This window comes from Hypanus sabinus, chromosome 20 (assembly GCF_030144855.1).
Source record: "Hypanus sabinus isolate sHypSab1 chromosome 20, sHypSab1.hap1, whole genome shotgun sequence".
NCBI classification, from domain to species: domain Eukaryota; kingdom Metazoa; phylum Chordata; class Chondrichthyes; order Myliobatiformes; family Dasyatidae; genus Hypanus; species Hypanus sabinus.
The window spans coordinates 6032924-6046319 of NC_082725.1; positions in this window are offsets into that span (position 1 = coordinate 6032924).

The following is a 13396-nucleotide window of genomic DNA, read 5'->3' on the forward strand; positions in this document are numbered from 1 at the left end:
GTATGCCTTTTCTTGCCTCTCTCCATATACTTGTCTGTTTCAGACTGACATCGGGGACATCTTCTACGTATGCCCAGTGGGCAGTCAGAGGAAAAGTAAGGAATAAATGCGACCAACTTGGAGAAGTGACCTCAGACTCAGTGCAGAGTGCCTGCACCTTAAAGCATGGAACATAGACCATAGACTGTAGATGTAGAACATAGAACGTAGAATGTGAAACATTGATGTTACAGCTCAGTACAGGCACTTCAGTCCACAATTTTGTGCCGACCTTTTAACCTACTCTAAGATCAATCTAAACTTCCCTCCTACATAACTCTTCATTGTTCTATCATCCATGTGCCTATCTAAGAGTTTCTTAAATGTCCCTAATGTATCTGCCTCTACCACCACTCCTGGCAGGGCGTTCCACACACCCATGGACCACACTGGTCCCAGTAGTGTAGCAGTTTGCAATTACCTTGCCAGCAACACAGGTTCAATTCCTGTCGCTGTCTTTAAGGAGTTTGTCTGTTTTCCCCATGGTTGCATGGGTTTCCTCTGGCTGCTCCTGTTTCTTCCCACATTCCAAAGATGTTTGGGTTAGTAGTCTATTTGATCACATGTGTAAAACAGGCTCATTGGGCCGGAAGCCTGTTACCGTACTGGGTTAATAAATAATAAAAACACATTTTGATGTTAGCTGACTGTGCAATGCCTTAACTGCAGACCAGCTGGATAAGGGTTTGGGCTGAGAAAATAATGATCAAAGAAAGGGAAAGGTCAGTAAGGAGCAGGAGACGAGGACAACTATTCTTGGGAAACGTTTCTGTCAGGCTGCCTACTAAAAACAAACAGCAGGGAAGGGCAAGAATAGATCTGAATCCTCACTTGCAGGCTATCTATAACCAGCTGATCAAGAGTCACGGCTAACAAAGGTCAGGGTCCTAACCTTTGCATAGTTGGCATTCTAAAAATGGCGCTAGAATCGAAATAACCTTTCAATCCCTGTTTAGAGTCACAATAGGAATAATGTCTGGCTCTGCCAGCCTTCTGTGTTAATTCATATAAAGGACAAAATTCTTCTAAAATGCCTGCTTCCACCAAAGTGAACTTTGAATGTGATACTCAAGACCGATAAAGGAATGTAGCATATCTATAGAGTTATAGAACACTACAGCATAAAAACAGGCCCTTTGGCCCATCTAGTCCATGCCATACTGTTAATCTGCCTACTCCCATCGACCTGCACCTGGACCATGCCCCCCATACCCCTACTATCCACGTATTTATCCAAACTTCTCTTAAATGTTGAAACTGTACCAGAAGCCGTTACTTCTGCTGGCACCTCATTCCACATTCTCTGAGTGAATAAGTTCCCCCCTCATGTTCCCCTTAAATATTTCGCTTTTCACCCTTAATCCATGACCTTTAGCTGTAGTCCCACTCACCCTCAGTGGAAAAAGCCTTTCTGCATTTACCCTATCTATACCCCTCATAATTTTGTATCATCATCATCATTATTTGCCATGTCATATGATAAGGACGATTATAGTCAATGACCATGATTGCTCTTGGCAAATCTTTCTACAGAAGTGGTCAGCCATTGCCTTCTCCTAGGCAGTGTCTTACAAGACGGTTGACCCCAGCCATTATCAATACTCTTCAGAGATTGTCTGCCTGGTGTCGGTGGTCGCATAACCAGGACCTATGATATGCACCAACTGTTCATATGACCATCCACCTCCCATGGCTTCACATGATCCTAATTGTGCGGCTATGCAGGTGCTACACCTTGCCCAAGAATGACCTATAGACTAGCGGAGGGAGTGTCTGTCTGTCTTACACCTCCTTTGGTAGAAGCCTTTCTTCTCCCAGCCACCCAATTTTGTTTACCTCTATCAATTTTCCCCTCATTCCCTTATGCTTTATGGATTAAAGTCCTAACCTGTTCAACCCTTCCCTATAACTCAAAATAGATAAATAACATTTTTGAATTACTTTTACCTGTGCAGAACTGGTGTGCATCCATTGGCTGCCCTGCCCTACACTGTGAGAACAAAACCTCTCAGTTAGTATGAACAAACAGCTTCAGCATTCCTTTATAGCTGTGACTGACAGTCGTGTTGGAAAGCTGGACAGTTAAATCCTCTCTGACACAAGAGATTCTGCAGATGCTTGAAATCTTGAGCAAAACACACAAAATGCTGGAGACTCAGCAGGTCAGGCAGCATCTATGGAAAGGAATATACAGTTGATTTTTGGGCAAAGACCCTTCATCTGGACAGGAAAAGAAGGGGGGACAAGGCAAAAAAAGAAAGTGGGGGGAATGAAAAGAAGCTGGCAGGTCTAATCGTTAGGTCAATGTGGGGCGGTACGGTAGCAAATGGTTAGCACAATGCTATTACAGTGCTGGCCATTTGGGTTCAATCCCCCTGCTGTCTGTACCTTCTCTTTGTGACTGCGTCGGTTTCCTCCAGGTGCTCTGGTTTCCTCCCACATTCCGAAGATGTAGGGGGTTAGGGTTAGTGAGTTGTGGGGTTGCTATGTTGGTGTTGGAAGCATGGCAACACTTGAGGGCTGCCATTGTAATTGGTTGTGACACGAACAGCGCATTTCATTAAAAGTTCCGATGTTTCGATGTACGTATGACAAATAATATAAATAAAGCTAAAGTGATGGTTGAGAGTTGCCCCTTCCTTCTTTTCCTTCCCAGCCCTGATAAAGGGTCTCAGCCCAAAACGTCAGCTGTTGTCTTCCCTCCATAGATGCAGCCTGACTTATTGAGTTCCTCCAGCATTTTGTGTGTGCTGTTCAGTTCCTCTCTGACATATGGTAGTCTCATTGGCAAGGTAAAGGTGGGTCTTTTGTAGTGACAAGGGGAGTTAGGATTCTCAGTGACCCCCTTCAGCAAAGTGAACATAGTTTTCCTTCTCCAGTGATATGCTTGTGGATTTGTGAATGTAAGGATTATGAAGCAGGAATATAATATTCATTCTCAAACTTGTTCTGCAATTTCATTACAGCAGAACTGAACTGTACCTCAAAAATTACTTTGCTCCCAGTTTGCCTCTTAACCACCATCTACTGAATCTATCTAGACTGATCTATCTCATTCTGGAACATCAGTCTTGTCTATCTCATCTATATAGACGGATATGTATTTATTTAAGCTATCTACACTGATCTATCTCAGTCCACATCTATTTAACTCATCCATATAGACTGATAGGTATCTAAACTATCTATTTGGGCTGATCTATCTCAGTCTAGAACATTTTATTGACAATGGATTTTTTGAGAAAAGTTCCAACTTCAAATACCCTTAATGTGAATGAACTGTTTGAATTGCACGATGATTCTGTGATGCACTTTGGGTACGTACTGAATAGATGGTTTTCTCAACAAGGGGTAAGGAAAGGTTTAAGTTTGACTGATAATCCCCACACGGAATTGCTGGCACTCACTTTCACAGTCAAACCAGACACTAAGAGACACGCCTAACACCTGAAACTGTGTCTGATGTTGTTGTCAACAACTGGTGAGAGGGAAATAAAACACGAGATTCTGCATATGCTGGAAATCTTGAACAACATACACACCATGTTGGAGGAGCTCAGCAGGTCAGGCATATCTTTGAGGATTAAAGCTTAAAGATTAGCTTTATATTTATTTTGAAACATACAGTGAAACATGTTTGTGACAACAGCCAAAACAGTCATGGAGGTAAGCGTCACCATCCTTACATTGCCAGATAGCAACTTACTAACCCTAACCCGTATGTCTTTGGAATGTTAGAGGAAATGTGAGCGTCCGGAGGAAACCTGCAGGCCCACAGGAGAATGTACAAATTTCTATCAGACAGCAGCGAGAATTGAATCCCAGGCCACTGGCACCGTGATGCATTGTGCTAACCACTATGCTACTGTGCCACCCATTGCCAAGTTCCAGCATCCTCCAGCATTTTGTGTGTGTTCTTAGAAAAAGAAAATGCTGCTTTACCAAATGACTGCATCAAGGACAATTTTAGCAGGGGAACACAGTGCTTTATTAACTAAGCAGCTAATGAGGTGTTGATGGGGACTGCTGGGCTGTGTTGAGCAGCAACAACTGATTGCTCCCCTTACCCAGCCACTCCTAGGATTAAGCACAACCCGGCATTGAATGGTCCTGATCTCCTTTTAAGTGCCTGAACTTGGTTTTACCTGATTATGTATTAAATCTTGAGTAATTTCTGTAAGAAAATACATTTTCTTACCTTCCATCCAAAGTCTGCAGCAAACACCTTTGTATATATGGTAATAATATTTTGTCCATCTATTTGTCATACTTGTATTCAGTCTTAGAATGAAATAAATGCAGACAACAAACTCCTGTTGTTTTCTTTTATTATTATTTATTTCTCTTTTTTGATGGTTACAATGAATTATGGATTTTTAAACCAGAGGGCATAGTCTCAGAATTGAACGATGTCCCTTTAGAATAGAGATGAGGAGGAGCTCCTTTATTCAGAAGGTAGTGGAATTCATTGCCACAGACGGCTGTGGGAGGCCAAGCCACTGGGTAATAGGTTAAAGCAGAGGTTAATAGGTTTCACATTAGTCAGGGCGTCAAAGGTTACAGGAAAATATCAGGAGAATGGGATTAGAGGGATAATAAATCGGCCATGATTGAACGGTGAAGCAGACTTGATGGGCTGAATGGCCTAATTCTCCTCCTGTATCTTACAGTTTTCTGATAAAATGGATATCAGGAAAAATCTTTTGTTAAGTTCGCCAACTTTTTATTTGCGCATAGCCAAATCCCGGTAGCATAATCTGACCAGAAAACATCTAATTTTGGACAGCCCCTCCTTGCAATAAGGCACAGCAGTTTAAAGAATAAATTTTAAACTCTCTGCTGTCCAATTGCACTTAACCTGTAGGTCCCTGGAGTGTGGGAGGGGAGCTGGAGCACCCAGAGGAAACCCACAAGTCACAGGAAGAGTTTACAAGCTCCTTACAGTCAGCGGTGGATTTTGCTGTTGATGTAATTGCATTACACTAATTGCCAGAAAACTGTGTCGTCCCAATCGGTAATCAGACAATTAATCCAGAGGTCAGACTTACAAATCCAGAGACATGAGACATGGCAGTGAAAAACTTAGACTCAGTTTGTTAATTAAATAAATATGCCAGAAACGAAAAGTGGTAAGAGTGACATTAGTAGGAGGCTGTAAGCAGATGATTTCAGTTTGTGTGGTGTTTCCTAGGTACCAGATGCATAGAAGTCCAGTTGTCTCTTAATTACTCAGTAAACTCTGAGTAAGTGCTTTGGAGGTTGGAGGAAAGCACAGTGCGATGGTACCTTCCCTTTCTGAAAGCAATTGTGAGCTGTTACACTTCATGAGGGAAAGCCTGGATAGGCAGGGCAGCAGAGGGTATATTGACTGGCTGCATCACAGCCTGATATGGACACACCAAAGCCTTTGAACAGAACATCCTACAAACGTAGTGGATATAGCCAATTCCATCACAGGAAAAGCCCTCCCTACAAGTGAGCACATCTGCACAGAGCGTTGTCACAGGAAAGCAGCATCCATCATCAGGGACCCCCACCGCCAAGACAGGCTCTCTTCTCACTGCTGCCATCAGGAAGAAGGTAGAGGTGCCTCAGATCTCACACCACCAGGTTCAGGAACAGTTATTACCTCTCAACCATCGGGCTCCTGAACCAGAGGGGATAACTTCACTCCATCACCTACAACCTTTAAACTCACCTTCAAGGACTCTTTATGTTCTCAATATTTATTGCTTATTTATTTTTTCTTTCTGTTGATATTTGCAAAGTTTATTGTCTTTTGCACACTGGTTGTTCTCCCTGTTGGTGCGATCTTCCATTGGTTATCTGCTTTATTGAGTATGCCCGCAAGGAAATGAATCTCAGGGTTGTACAGTATATGGCAACATACTGTATATGTACTTTGATAATAAATTTACTTTGAACTTTACTTTGAATTTTGAACTTTGACCTTTGACTTACACAGTGAACAATAGAGCACTGAAGAGTGTGGTAGAACAGAAGGATCTGGGAACACATCCATAATTCCTTGAAGGTGGTGTCACAGGTAGTTAGGATCATAAAGAAAGCATTTGGCACATTGGCCATAAATCGATGTACTCAAAACAGGAAATGAGATGTTATGATGAAGTTGTGTAAAATGTTGGTGAGGCATAATTTTGAGTATTGTATACAGTTTTGGTCACCAACTGAGAGAAAAGATATTAGTAAGATTGAAAGCGTGCAGAGAAAATTTCCGGGACTTGAAGACTTCAGGTATAGGGAAAGGTTGAATAGGTTAAGACTTTATTCCCTGGAGTATAGGAAAATGAGAGGAGATTTGATAGAGGTATTTAGAATTATGAGGGGTACATATAGGGTTAATGCAAGCGAAGTATTTGAGCTGAGATTTGGTGAGACTATGTCCTAGGTTAAGTGTGAAAGGTGAAAATTTTAAGGGGAACTTCTTCACTCAAATCACGGTGGAAGTGTTGAACAAGCTGCTGGCAGAAGTAGTGGATGCTGGTTCGATTTCAACATTTACCAAAAATTTGGATAAATACATGGATGGGAGAGGTATGGGGGGTTATGAGCCAGATGCAGGTTGATGGGACGAGGCAGAATATTGATTTGGCATGGACTAGACGGGCTGAAGGATCAGTTTCTGTGCTGTAGTTTTCAATGACTCCAAGTACTGATATTCTTGTTAATAAATCCACGTTGCATAAATAAATGAAGATTAAAAATACATAATACACCTGTAAACAGTACAGATGTGTTTAAAGCAGTATTATAGTGTGTGAAAGAGAAAGGCCCAGGTGTGTGTGATGTTGGGGTTATGGAGAAAGGGACAGATGGGCGTGTTGTTGGGGTTAAGGAGAAAGGGACAGATGTGTGTGATGTTGGAAGGAGAATGAGACAGGTATGTGTGTTGGGGTTATGGAGAACGAGACAGATGTATGTGATGTTGGGGCTAAGGAGAAAGGGACAGATGTGTGTGATGTTGGAAGGAGAATGAGACAGGTATGTGTGTTGGGGTTATGGAGAACGAGACAGATGTATGTGATGTTGGGGCTAAGGAGAAAGGGACAGATGTGTGTGATATTGGAAGGAGAATGAGACAGGTATGTGTGTTGGGGTTATGGAGAACGAGACAGATGTATGTGATGTTGGGGCTAAGGAGAAAGGGACAGATGTGTGTGATATTGGGGTTGAAGAGAAAGGGACAGATGTGTGTGTTGGGGTTAAGGAGAATGAGACAGATGTGTGTGATGTTGGGATTGAAGAGAAAGGGACAGATGTGTGTGTTGGGGTTAAGGTGAAAGGGACAGATGTGTGTGATGTTGGAAGGAGAATGAGACAGATGTGTGCATTGTTGGGGTTAAGGTGAAAGGGACAGATGTGTGTGTTTTTGGGGTTAATAGGTTAAGAGGCGGTTTCTCTCGAAGTAAAGACTCTGCATAGATGAGCTGGGTGAAACGTACTGTAAATGTTTATAGGCTGGAAATTCTGTTGCAAGCACAGAGTTTGCAATGGAAAACCGATTATGAGGTATGATCAGGAATAATATATTTCTGATCCTGCCACGCGTGTAATATGCTTATTGACGGTCCATTGGATGTGCGTGGTATGTCAATCAGCATTCAACACACTTGGCATTCCTGCTACAGTAGAACACTCACACACTTTTTTATTTGTTCATTTTAAAATTTGCACATTGGTTGTCAGTCTTCGTTTTTAAATAGTTTTTTTTTCATAAATTCTACTGTATTTGATTATTTCCCCTTAAATGTCTGCAAGAAAATGAATCTCAAAGTAGAATATGGTGACATACACTCAGTAGCCATGTTATTAATTACCTCCTGTACCCCCTCTTCATGGTCTTCTGCTGCTGTAACCCATCTGTTTCAAGGTTCAACATGCTGTGCATTCAGAAGTGCTCTTCTGCACACCACGGTTGTAACGTGTGTTTGTCTGAGTTACTGTCTCCTTCCTGTCAGCTTGAACCAGTCTGGCCATTCTCCTCTGACCTCTCATTAACGAGGAGTTTTCTCCCACAGAACTGCTATTAACTGTTTTTTTTTTGTTATTTTGCACCAGTCTCTATAAGCTCTAGAGACCGTTGTGCGTGAAAATCCCAGGAGATCAGTAGCTTCTGAGATACTCAAACCACCCTGTCTGGCACCAACAATCATTCCACAGTCAACATCACTTCGATCACATTTCTTTCCCATTTGATGTTTGATCTGAACAACAACTGAAGCTCTTGACCATGTCTGCATGCTTTTATTTATTAAGTTGCTGCCACCTGATTGGCTGATTAGATATTGGCATTAATGAACAGGTGTACCTAATAAAGTGGCCACTGAGTATAGATGTACTTTGATAATAAATTTACTTTGACTTTGACTGTAAAGTCACAATGGAGTTCAGAGACAGGAGGGGCCTAAATGGAAAGCACTTGTTAACACTGTCCAAGCACCAGTTAAAGTCAGGTTACCAAATTTAGAAATCAGAGGTGCAAAGGAACTTGGGAGTCCTCATGCAGGGTTCTATAAAGTTTAACTTGCAGATTGAATTGATGGTGAGGAAGGCATTTGCAATATTTGCAGTCATTTTGAGAGGACTAGAATATAAGAGCAAGGATGGAATGTAGAGGTTTTATAAGGCACTGGTCAGACTATAATTGGAGTTCTGTGAGCAGCTTTGGGCCCTTTATCTATGAAAGGATGCGAGAGTCCAGAGGAAGTTCATGAGGATGATTCTGGAAATGAAAGAGTTAATGTATGAGGCCTGTTTGATGACTGGGCCTATCCTCACTGGAGTTCAGAAGAATAGGGTGGAATCTCATGGAAACCTACCAAATATTGAAATGGCGGAGATAGAGTGAATGTGGAGAGGATATTTCCCACCATGAGGGAATCTAGGACCAGAGGGCACAACCTCAGAGCACAAGGATGTAAGGATGTGCCTTTAGAGCAGAGATGGAAGAATTTCTTTAGCCAGAGGTGACGAAACTTTGGAATCCATTGCTACAGATGGCTATGGAGGTCATGTCATTGGTGTATTTAAAGTGGAGGTTGAAAAGTTCTTGATTAGTCAGGGCATCAAAGATTACTGGGAGAAGGCAGAAAATGGGGTTGAGAGGGATAATAAATTAGCTATGGTGGAGCAGGAGGCCATAATTCTTGTTACTAATTCATTAATTTATTAATCAATGATAAACTACTGCAGAGGAAAAATAAACAGAGCTTGAACTTCATTCAAATAATTTTGTTTCTCCTTAACAGGATCAATATGTTTAATTAGATTGGGAATATAAATTCAAAATTTTAGTGGTTGCTATTCATCAGATTTCATACATGTGAATAACACTCTGATGAACAACAAAATGACTGTAATTGTCATCGTCACTGAAGAGCTTTAGATGGTTGGTTAAAAAAATTAGCCTCTAGCCAGTGTAATTACACCTACTTTAGCTTGATTTTGTTTTCATAGGAAGAAACATTTATCTCTGAAAATAAAACAATATTACCATAAAACTAAAAATGGCCTGAAAACAAAGGCTTGTGATGCTTAACCTCTCAGAGAAGAGAATCATAAGGCTGAATTTTAAACCTGTCATTTAGCAAAGAAGATCTGTTAATGTATTTGGTTGCAAGTATATTTGTAAGAGAGTATTTAACTTTAAAATATAATTACACATTATTACGTATGTATATATAAACCTGCTGCGCGTGGTTATTGTAATTAGTGTTTACTGATTACCAAGGGGTGGCTATTTTTATTCATGTTATCATATTACCAAAATAAGAAGAAAGGGTTTAAGTTGGAAGTACAAAGTATATATTCCAACTTAAGGCATGGTAACATAGAAGTTAGTTCAAAGTTCAAAGTGAATTTATTGTCAAAGTACATACTGTATATGTTACCATATACTACCAAAGGTTCATTTTCTTGTGGGCATTCAAAGTTCAAAGTTCAAAATGAATTTATTATCGGCAACCACAGTGGGACCTGTTCACAATTAGTCCTGTCCACAGTGAGCCCTGTCCATGTATCATAATCTGGTTTGAAAATTAGCAGAGAACTGCTTAATGTCTAATTTGTGTGAACACAGATGGTGAAATTGAGCTTCACAGAGTGAGTTCAGAGAGAACCTCTCTTCTCCAGAATCTTTTCACTGCCCAGGTTTCAATGTTACAGACTGATTTTATAGGGATCCTTTCACAAAGGACATCTTCAAGAAGACAGCATCCATCATTAAATATCCCCACCATCTGCGGCATAATCCCTTCTCATATGAAAAAGATGTACAGGAGCCTGAAGACACAAACTCAATGATTTAGGAACAGCTTTTCCTCCTCTTCCATCAGATTTCTGAACGGACATTGAACCCACGAACACTAACTCACAATTCCTTCTTTATACTATTCATTCTTATGACTGAGTAACTTTGACATACTACTGAGTACTGCTGCTACAAAACAACAAATTTGACAGCATATGTTGGTGACAATAAACTTGATTGTGTTATTATAAATCTGATTTTCAAAGCGTTACTGGATCAATTGCAACTGGTCAAAATGGCTCTTAGCTGTGGTCTCCGTTGAGCTTGCAGCTCAGACACTTGTGTTTTCAGTTTGTATGAATGCCTTGGGGACAGAGAGTTGAGTCAGGGTTCAGGTTAGGGCTTATTGGCAGGGATGTGGAAGAGTTAGAGGTCAGGTTAGGGCTTATTGGCAGGGATGTGGAAGAGTTAGAGGTCAGGTTAGGGCTTATTGGCAGGGATATGGAAGAGTTAGAGGTGAGGTTAAGGTTTATGACCAGGGATGTGGAAGAGTTAGAGGTGAGGTTAGGGTTTATTGGCAGGGATGTGGAAGAATTAGAGGAAGAGCTGCTGCTCAGTACACCACAGGCAAGCGATATGGACAGGTGGTGAAGGAAATCAGGACTGATGACTGGAGACTGGAGAATGGAGAATGGAGAGTGGAGAATGGAGAATGGAGATTGGAGATTGATGACTGGAGAATGGAGAATGGAGACTGGAGAATGGAGAATGGAGTTTGAAGACTGATAACTGGAGAATGGAAACTGGAGATTGAAGACTGATAACTGGAGAATGGAGAATGGAGATTGGAGACTGGAGAATGGACAATGGAAATTGGAGACTGGAGAATGGAGACTGGAGAGTGGAGAATGGAGAATGGAGATTGATGACTGGAAACTGGAGAATGGAGAATGGAGAATGGAGATTGATGACTGGAGAATGGAGAATGGAGTACGAAGTCTGGAGACTGGGTACTGGCTTGGAGGACTGTTTGTATATCTGTGGGTGAGTTGAGGAAAGAAAGGGCTTACTTTTCTGTTGTTGATTCAGTGCTTGTTGTGTTCTGTGTTGTTCTGCCAAGCATTACAGGTATATGAGTTGGCACCAGAGTATGTGGTGACATTTGCAGGCTGCCCTCAGCACATCCCTAGGTGTGTTGGTTGTTATTGTTAATGCAAACAATACATTTCTCTGTAATTTTGTTATACATGTGATAAATAAATAACTGAATGAAAAGTCTGAAGCCAAGATGGAGATTGCTGTCAGCCTATTTGGTCACAGAATATCAGACGCTAGCAGAGATCAGCTGGGATTGGACATGTCTGTCTGCCCTTCCTTACCAGGGAGCACACAGGCTAATTACATTGACATCATCCCTGACATTAGCTTAGAGAACAAAACGAGAGGTCACACGTGACATTCTCTGGCTCACATCATATTTACCGATACCAATATTGCAAAAACTTTCCAATTTTTACAGTGCTATTGTCAGAAGTATTTGGGAATGCTGTCATTTCTGCACACTAACATAGTGTAATTTTCATAAATTATGTTGTATTTCTTTATTGTCATGAAAATGCTTGCACGAAAATGAATTTTGCACAGTTCTCTAGTAAATTTTTTGTATTGCACTGTACTGTTACCACAGAAAACAAATTTCATGACATATGTGAGTGATGATAAACCTGATTCTGATAAAGGGTCTCTGTTGTGGACTGACGGTAGGAAGAGAGCAGGGAGAGGGGAAATCATGGCTGAGAAAGGGGAAGGGAGGGAGGAGGGAGTGGGAAGCACCAGAGAGATGTTCTGTGAGATCAATAAACAAATTGTGTAGGATCAAATGACCTTGTCTGGTGTCTAAAGGCTGGGTGTGACTGAACCCATATCACCGCCCCAACCCCTGGCACTCCTTCCTGCCTCTTGCCCCACACCCCTCCTGCGGCGCTCTACCCTCACCATTCCAAATTTACAAACTTGCTCTCTGCTCCATGTTGGGCAAAGGCCAGCCAGCCATCCTGGCTATGCATACTGTATGTGCCTAGGACTTTTGTACACAGTACTGTATGTGGTGACATGTATGTACTTTGATAATAAATATACTTTGACTTTGATTTTGTCACTAGGGAGGAGTCTACGTAGCATCCAAATCAGGACTGCTGACTCAAAAACAGGTACTTTCCCCAAGAATAAGGCTGATCCACCCACTAACCCACCACTCCACAACCCCCCACCCCTCACACCCCAACCACCACTCCTTTATCATTTCCTGTCGGCAATGTTGTGTACAGACACTCCTGTGCCTAGTGTCACATTATAGACATACAATCAATGTATGTATAATATATAGCTAAATTATGTATTAATATTTATTGCTGTTTATTATTATTGTGTTCTCTATCTTATTGTGTTTTTTGTGCTGCATCAGATCCGGAGTAACAATTATTTTGTTCTCCTTTCCACTTGTGTACTGGAAATGACATTCAACAATCTCGAACCTTGACCTTTGATATTTGGTTTGCGTTATATGGCTAATGTGATATCTGAATAAAACCAAAAGCTATTTCATACTTTCTAATCCATTCTCAGTAGAAAATCAGTGAATAAGCTTCCGTTTTTCCAACGCAACTCTATGAAGTTCGTATGCGTTTTATCTTGATACAGTTGGTAACATGCTAATAATATCAATGAGAACGTAGCTCTTTTCTCTAAATGTTGTTGATGTTGAAAGGTTCAATTCAGTGAAGTTTGTTTGATTTCATTCCACTTTTTTTAGACCACATGCGCCCTCCTTATAATGTTGATATCCAGCAGATAAATTTGCATATATTAACTCCCTCATTTATACTTGCTGACAGAATAAATTTAGAATAATCCCAATTTATTTTTGGATTTCTTAAGATACTGCCTGTGATAAATTAAGGCATTTATTGCTGGATGACTGACACAAGAGACTGTGGATCCTTGAAACAGGAGCAACAAACGATCCTTTGGAACTCAGCAGGTCAAACAGCGTCTGTGAGGGGGAAGTAACAGATGTGGCTTCAGTTC